Consider the following 8,951-nt stretch of genomic DNA (forward strand, 5'->3'; position numbering starts at 1 on the left):
GGATCTCAGAGGCGGCGAAGGGCTCAGCGGCTGGGGGAGTCTTGACGAACGAGGAAACAGATCGAGGGGAGTCTCAAGGCTGTTTTTTTTTTTACGATCGAGGCGGAGAGACGAAAAAAAACCGGAGGCAGGAGGATGACGAAAAAAACCAGCGAAAATAAACCGGCCAGACTATTCACCAAGTCGTTCATTAGAAGTCTCTACTCCTAATGTCTCAGTTGGTAGGTCGCGTTCCAGGTTTTATTTTCGTCCCACCTCATCCGGTCTTTTTTGATACTTCTTTGGTACTTCCTCCCACCTCCCGCGAAAAACCAAGAAAAACCCCACGATCGAGTCCCACACCCGCCCCCACGCGCCTAACCTCCCGTCGCACCCATCTGTCACGAACGAAAACAAACCAGCAAAAATAAACCGGCGAAAATTAACCAGCGAAAAAAAATCACAAACCAACCACCCGCACGTACGACCGAGGTCTCTTGCCCTCGAGCGAGAAACAGTCGCCCAACTCTGTGCCCTCGTTCGCCGCCGCCGCCCTTCGTCCCCTCACCACCACCGCTAGATCCCTACGCCGCCGCTCGGTGCCGCCAGCCCCCGACCTCCTCCCCGGCTCCCGGCGCCGCCCGCCCCCCATCTGCTCCCCCGATCCCGGCGTCGCCCGGCCCCCACCTTCTCTCTCACTCTCGGCGGCGGAGGAGAAGGATGGCGACGACGGGCGAAGACATCGTTGGCGGCGGCGGCGGCGGCGGCGAATCTGGTAGAGCCCCTCTCTCTTCCCAAGCCTGCCCCTCTCACCCTCTTCCTCAAGCAGCAAGACCCCAGGGGGATGGAGGACTGACGACGCGAGCGTTGGTGCGCTGGCGTGTCGGTCCGGCGGTGAGAGGAGGACGCCCATCCCAGCCCGAAGCAGCATAAGGCAACTGAAAAGCGGGGCAGATCAAGCACCTGGGGTCGCCTGAGGCGGCTCGGTGCACCTCCAAGTGCGTCAGTAGCTGCGTCCTCCGTGGAGCCGGCGCTCCCGGCATCATCAGGCCCTTCAACGTCAGAAGGTAATTAGACCAAGGGATGAGTCATCGATGGATGGATTATGTCCAGCCATTCATTATCCCCATGCTTGTATATGTCAGCAATGCATCTGTTTTTGGTTTGCATTAGATTTGTATGAACTACTTAATTAGTATTGAGTCTCAATGGCATCTTCTCTTAGGAGCAGTTGATGGGGGAGATCCTAGCATTCTACATTTGGGGAGGTTTTAAATCTTTTTCTGTAGAGAAATTGATCCAGTCCTGAATATTAGATTAGTCTATTTTACAAGGTTGAGAGTAGCTCAAAAGATTCTCATAGATTCTCTACCTTTGCCCTCATGAAATAATTCTAAAACCAAATAGTGATGTCAGGTGTAAATTCCATGAACAATAGTTGGTTTCTGTAGTTATTTGTCAAATTTTTCATCATAGGGTTCTAGGATTGGTGACTAAGCAGGGTTGTTTTGTTTCTTTAATACATACAGGATTAGGTCATAAAAATGTATTTTTAATGATCATATCTTTAAATGTCACAAAGAAAATAGAACATATCCTAACTTTTCTAACCATTTTCTGTTATTTGCTTGAGGAACAAGCAACATGAATATTGAAGGAAATATGCCCTAGAGGCAATAATAAAGTTATTATTTATTTCCTTATATCATGATAAATGTTTATTATTCATGCTAGAATTGTATTAACCGGAAACATAATACATGTGTGAATACATAGACAAACATAGTGTCACTAGTATGCCTCTACTTGACTAGCTCGTTTATCAAAGATGGTTATGTTTCCTAACCATGCACAAAAGAGTTGTCATTTGATTAACGGGATCACATCATTAGGAGAATGATGTGATTGACTTGACCCATTCCGTTAGCTTAGCACTTGATCATTTTGTATGTTGCTATTGCTTTCTTCATGACTTATACAAAGTTCCTGCAACTATGAGATTGTGCAACTCACGTTTACCGGAAGAACACTTTGTGTGCTACCAAACGTCACAACGTAACTGGGTGATTATAAAGGTGCTCTACAGGTGTTTCCGAAGGTACATGTTGAGTTGGCATAATTCGAGATTAGGTTTTGTCACTCCGATTGTCGGAGAGGTATCTCTGGGCCCTCTCGGTAATACTCATCACTTAAGCCTTGCAAGCATTATAACTAATGAGTTAGTAATAAGATGATGTGTTACAGAACGAGTAAAGAGACTTGCCAGTAACGAGATTGAACTAGGTATTGGATACCGACGATCAAATCTCGGGCAAGTAACATACCGATGACAAAGGGAACAACGTATGTTGTTATGCGGTTTGACCGATAAAGATCTTCGTAGAATATGTAGGAACCAATATGGGCATCCAGGTTCCGCTATTGGTTATTGACCGAGAATGGTTCTAGGTCATGTCTACATAGTTCTCGAACCCGTAGGGTCCGCACGCTTAACGTTACGATGACAGTTTTATTATGAGTTTATAAGTTTTGATGTACCGAAGTTTGTTCGGAGTCCCGGATGTGATCACGGACATGACGAGGAGTCTCGAAATGGTCGAGACATAAATATTGATATATTGGAAGCCTATATTTGGACATCGGAAAGGTTCCGGGTGAAAACGGGATTTTACCGGAACACCGGGGGGTTACCGGAACCCTCCCGGGGGTTAATGGGCCTTAGTGGGCCATGAGGGAGAAGAGGAGGGCCGGCCAGGGCAGGCCGCACGCCCCCTCCCCCCCCCCTAGTCCGAATAGGACAAGGAAGGGGGGGGGCGGCGCCCCCCTTTCCTTCTCCACCAAGGCAAGAGGGGGGAGTCCTACTCCCGGTGGGAGTAGGGAGTAGGACTCCTCCAGGCGCACCCCAAAGGGGCCGGCCGCACCTCCCCCTCCCTCCTTTATATACGGGGGCAAGGGGGCACCCCATAACACACAAGTTGATCTACGGATCATTCCTTAGCCGTTGCGGTGCCCCCCTCCACCATATTCCACCTCGGTCATATCGTCGCGGAGTTTAGGAGAAGCCCTGCGCCGGTAGAACATCATCATCGTCACCACGCCGTCGTGCTGACAGAACTCATCCCCAAAGCTTTGCTGGATCGGAGCCCGGGGATCGTCATCGAGCTGAACGTGTGCTGAACTCGGAGGTGCCGTACGTTCGGTACTTGGATCGGTCGGATCATGAAGACGTACGACTACATCAACCGCGTTGTGCTAACGCTTCCGCTTACGGTCTACGAGGGTACGTGGACAACACTCTCCCCTCTCGTTGCTATGCCATCACCATGATCTTGCGTGTGCGTAGGAAATTTTTTGAAATTACTACGTTCCCCAACAGTGGCATCCGAGCCTAGGTTTTATGCGTTGATGTTATATGCACGAGTAGAACACAAGTGAGTTGTGGGCGATACAAGTCATACTGCTTACCAGCATGTCATACTTTGGTTCGGCGGTATTTTGAGATGAAGCGGCCCGGACCGACATTACGCGTACGCTTACGCGAGACTGGTTTCACCGTTGCGAGCACTCGTGCTTAAAGGTGGCTGGCGGGTGTCTATCTCTCTCACTTTAGCTGAATCGAGTGTGGCTACGCCCGGTCCTTGCGAAGGTTAAAACAGCACCAACTTGACAAACTATCGTTGTGGTTTTGATGCGTAGGTAAGAACGGTTTTTGCTAAGCCCGTAGCAGCCACGTAAAATTTGCAACAACAAAGTAGAGGACGTCTAACTTCTTTTTGCAGGTCATGTTGTGATGTGATATGGTCAAGACGTGATGCTATATTTTATTGTATGAGATGATCATGTTTTGTAACCGAAGTTATCGGCAACTGGCAGGAGCCATATGGTTGTCGCTTTATTGTATGAAATGCAAATGCCCTGTAATTGCTTTACTTTATCACTAAGCGGTAGCGATAGTCGTAGAAGCAATAGATGGCGTAAACGACAACGATGCTACAATGAAGATCAAGGTGTCGCGCCGGTGACGATGGTGATCACGATGGTGCTTCGGAGATGGAGATCACAAGCACAAGATGATGATGGCCATATCATATCACTTATATTGATTGCATGTGATGTTTATCCTTTATGCATCTTATCTTGCTTTGATTGACGGTTGCATTTTAAGATGATCTCTCACTAATTATCAAGAAGTGTTCTCCCTGAGTATGCACCATTGCCAAAGTTCGTCGTGCCCAGACACCACGTGATGATCGGGTGTGATAAGCTCTACGTCCATCTACAACGGGTGCAAGCCAGTTTTGCACACCCGGAATACTCAGGTTAAACTTGACGAGCCTAGCATATGCAGATATGGCCTCGGAAAACGGAGACCGAAAGGTCGAGCGTGAATCATATAGTAGATATGATCAACATAGTGATGTTCACCATTGAAAACTACTCCATCTCACGTGATGATCGGTTATGGTTTAGTTGATTTGGATCACGTGATCACTTAGATGACTAGAGAGATGTCTGTCTAAGTGGGAGTTCTTAAGTAATATGATTAATTGAACTTAAATTTATCATGAACTTAGTCCTGGTAGTATTCTGCAAATTATGTTGTAATATCAATAGCTCGCGTTGTTGCTTTCATATGTTTATTTTGATATGTTCCTAGAGAAAATTGTGTTGAAAAATGTTAGTAGCAATGATGCGGACTTGGTCCGTGATCTGAGGTTTATCCTCATTGCTGCACAGAAGAATTATGTCCTTGATGCACCGCTAGGTGACAAACCTATTGCAGGAGCATATGCAGACGTTATGAACGTTTGCCTAGCTCAATATGATGACTACTTGATAGTTTTGTGCACCATGCTTTATGGCTTAGAATCGGGACTTCAAAGACGTTTTGAACGTCATAGACCATATGAGATGTTCCAGGAATTGAAGTTAATATTTCAAGCAAATACCCGAGTTGAGAGATTTGAAGTCTCCAACAAGTTCTATAGCTAAAAGATGGAGGAGAATCGCTCAACTAGTGAGCATGTGTTCAGATTGTCTGGGTACTTCAATCGCTTGAATCAAGTGGGAGTTAATCTTTCAGATAAGATAGTGATTGACAGAATTCTCTAGTCACCATCACTAAGTTACTTGAACTTCGTGATGAACTATAGTATGCAAGGGATGACGAAGACGTTTCCTGATCTCTTCGTGATGTTGAAATCGACGAAGGTAGAAATCAAGAAAGAGCATCAAGTGTTGATGGTTGACAAGATCACTAGTTTCGAGAAAAGGGCAAAGGGAAAGAAAGGGAACTTCAAGCAGAATGGCAAGCAAGTTGTCACTCCCGCGAAGAAGCCCAAAGCTGGACCGAAGCCTGAAACTGAGTGATTATACTGCAAAGGAAAATGGTCACTAGAAGCGGAAATGCCTTGAAAATTTGGTGGATAAGAAGTATGGAAAAGTGAACAAAGGTATATTTGATATACATGTTATTGATGTGTACCTTAATAGTGTTTATAGTAACCCCTGAGTATTTGATACTTGTTCGGTTGCTAAGATTAGTAACTCGAAACAGGAGTTACAGAATAAACTGAGACTAGTTGAGGGTGAAGTGACGATGTGTGTTGGAAATAGTTCCAAGATTGATATGATCATCATCACGCTCTCCCCACACTTTCGAGATTTTTGTAGAACCTAAATAAATGTTATTTGGCGTTTGCGTTGAGCATGAATATGATTTGATCATGTTTATTGCAATACGGTTATTCATTTAAAGTCAGAGAATAATTGTTGTTCTATTTACATGAATAAAACCTTCAATGGTTATACACCCAATGAAAATAGTTTGTTGGATCTCGATCGTAGTGATACACATATTCATAATGTTGAAACCAAAAGATGCAAAGTTAATAATGATAGTGCAACTTATTTGTGGCACTGCCGTTTGGGTCATATCGGTGTAAAGCGCATGAAGAAACTCCGTAAAGATGGATTTTCGGAATCACTTGGTTATGAATCATTTGATGCTTGCGAACCGTGCCTATTGGGCAAGATGACTAAAATTTCGTTCTCTGGAATAATGGAACGAGCTACTGACTTATTGGAAATAATACATACCGATGTATGCGATCCAATGAGTGTTGATGCTCGTGGCAAGTATCGTTATTTTTCTGACCTTCACAGATGATTTGAGCAGATATGGGTATATCTACTTGATGAAACATAAGTCTGAAATAGTTGAAAGGTTCAAAGAATTTCAGAGTGAAGTGGAAAAATCATCGTAACAAGAAAATAAAGTTTCTGCGATCTGATCGCGGAGACGAATATTTGAGTTACGAGTTTGGTCTTCAATTAAAACAATGTGGAATAGTTTCACAGCTCACGCCACCTGGAACACCACAACGTGATGGTGTGTCCGAACGTCGTAACCGCACTTTACTGGATATGGTGCGATCTATGATGTCTCTTATCGGTTTACCACTATCGTTTTGGGTTATGCATTAGAGACAGCTGCATTCACGTTTAATAGGGCATCATCTAAATCCGTTGAGACGACACCGTATGAACTATGGTTTAATAATAAACCTAAGCTGTCATTTCTTAAAGTTTGGAGTTGTGAAGCTTATGTGAAAAAGTTTTCACCTGATAAGCTCGAACCCAAATCGGAGAAGTGCGTCTTCATAGAATACCCAAAGGTAACTATTGGGTACACCTTCTATCACAGATCCGAAGGCAAGTTATTCGTTGCTAAGATGGATCCTTTCTAGAGAAGAAGTTTCTCTCGAAAGAAGTGAGTGGGAGGAAAGTAGAACTTGATGAGGTAATTGTACCTTCTCCCTTATTGGAAAGTAGTTCATCACAGAAATCAGTTCCTATGATTCCTACACCAATTAGTGAGGAAGCTAATGATGATGATCATGATGCTTCAGATTAAGTTACTACAGAACCTCGTAGGTCTTACAGAGTAAGACCCGCACCAGAGTAGTACGGTAATCCTGTTCTGGAAGTTATGTTACTAGACCATGACGAACCTACGAACTATGAAGAAATGATGGAGAGCCCAGATTTCGCAAAATGGCTTGAGGCCATGAGATCTGAGATAAGATCCATGTATGAAAACAAAGTATGGACTTTGATTGACTTGCCCATTTATCAGCGAGACATTGAGATTAAATGGATCTTCAAGAGGAAGACGGACGCTGATAGTGTTACTATCTACAAAGCTAGAATTGTCGCAAAAGGTTTTCGACAAGTTCAAGGTGTTGACTACGATGAGAGTTTTTCACTCGTATCTATGCTTAAGTCTGTCTGAATCATGTTAGCAATTGCCGCATTTTATGAAATCTGGCAAATGGATAAACAAAACTGCATTCCTTAATGGTTTTCTTAAAGAAGAGTTGTATATGATGCAACCAGAAGGTTTTGTCAATCCTAAAGGTGCTAACAAATTGTGCAAGCTCCAGCGATCCATCTATGGACTGGTGCAAGCATCTCGGAGTTGGAATATATGCTTTGATGAGTTGATCAAAGCATATGGTTTTATACAGACTTTTGAAGAAGCCTGTATTTAAAAGAAAGTTAGTGGGAGCTCTGTAGCATTTCTGATATTATATGTGCAAGACATATTGTTGATTGGAAATGATATAGAATTTCTGGATAGCATAAAAGGATACTTGAATAAAAAGTTTTTCAATGAAAGACCTCGGTAAAGCTGCTTACACATTGAGCATCAAGATCTATATAGATAGATCAAGACGCTTGATAAGATTTTTCCAATGAGTACATACCTTGATAAATTTTTGAAATAGTTCAAAATGGAACAGTCAAAGAAGTAGTTCTTGCCTGTGTTACAAGGTGTGTAGTTGAGTAAGACTCAAGACCCGACCATTGCAGAAAATAGAAAGAGAATGAAAAGTCATTCCCTATGCCTCAGTCATAGGTTCTATAAAGTATGCTATGCTGTGAACCAGACCTATTGTATACCTTGGCAAAGGAATACAATTTTGATCTAATAGTAGATCACTGGACATGGTCAAGAATATCCTTAGTGAAGACTAAGGAGATGTTTCTCGATTATGGGGGTGATAAAAGAGCCCTCGTAAAAGTTACAATGATGCAAGCTTTTACACCAATCCAGGTGACTCTAAGTCTGAATCTGGATACATATTGAAAGTGGGAGCAATTAGCTAGAGTAGCTCCGTGCAGAGCATTGTGGACATAGAATATTTGCAAAATACATACGACTCTGAATATGACAGACCCGTTGACTAAGCTTCTCTCACGAGCAAAACTTGATCATACCTTAGTACTCTTTTGGGTGTTAATCACATAGCGATGTGAACTAGATTATTGACTCTAGTAAACCCTTTGGGTGTTGATCACATGATGATGTGAACTATGGGTATTAATCACATGCAGATGTGAATATTGGTGTTAAAACACATAGCGATGTAAACTAGATTATTGACTCTAGTGCAAGTGGGAGACTGAAGGAAATATGCCCTAGAGGCAATAATAAAGTTATTATTTATTTCCTTATATCATGATAAATGTTTATTATTCATGCTAGAATTGTATTAACCGGAAACATAATACATGTGTGAATACATAGACAAACATAGTGTCACTAGTATGCCTCTACTTGACTAGCTCGTTTATCAAAGATGGTTATGTTTCCTAACCATGGACAAAAGAGTTGTCATTTGATTAACGGGATCACATCATTAGGAGAATGATGTGATTGACTTGACCCATTCCGTTAGCTTAGCACTTGATCGTTTTGTATGTTGCTATTGCTTTCTTCATGACTTATACAAAGTTCCTACAACTATGAGATTGTGCAACTCACGTTTACCGGAAGAACACTTTGTGTGCTACCAAACGTCACAACGTAACTGGGTGATTATAAAGGTGCTCTACAGGTGTTTCCGAAGGTACATGTTGAGTTGGCATAATTCGAGATTAGGTTTTGTCACTCCGATTGTCGGAGA

The sequence above is a fragment of the Triticum dicoccoides genome, chromosome 6B, assembly GCF_002162155.2.
Source record: "Triticum dicoccoides isolate Atlit2015 ecotype Zavitan chromosome 6B, WEW_v2.0, whole genome shotgun sequence".
NCBI lineage: Eukaryota > Viridiplantae > Streptophyta > Magnoliopsida > Poales > Poaceae > Triticum > Triticum dicoccoides.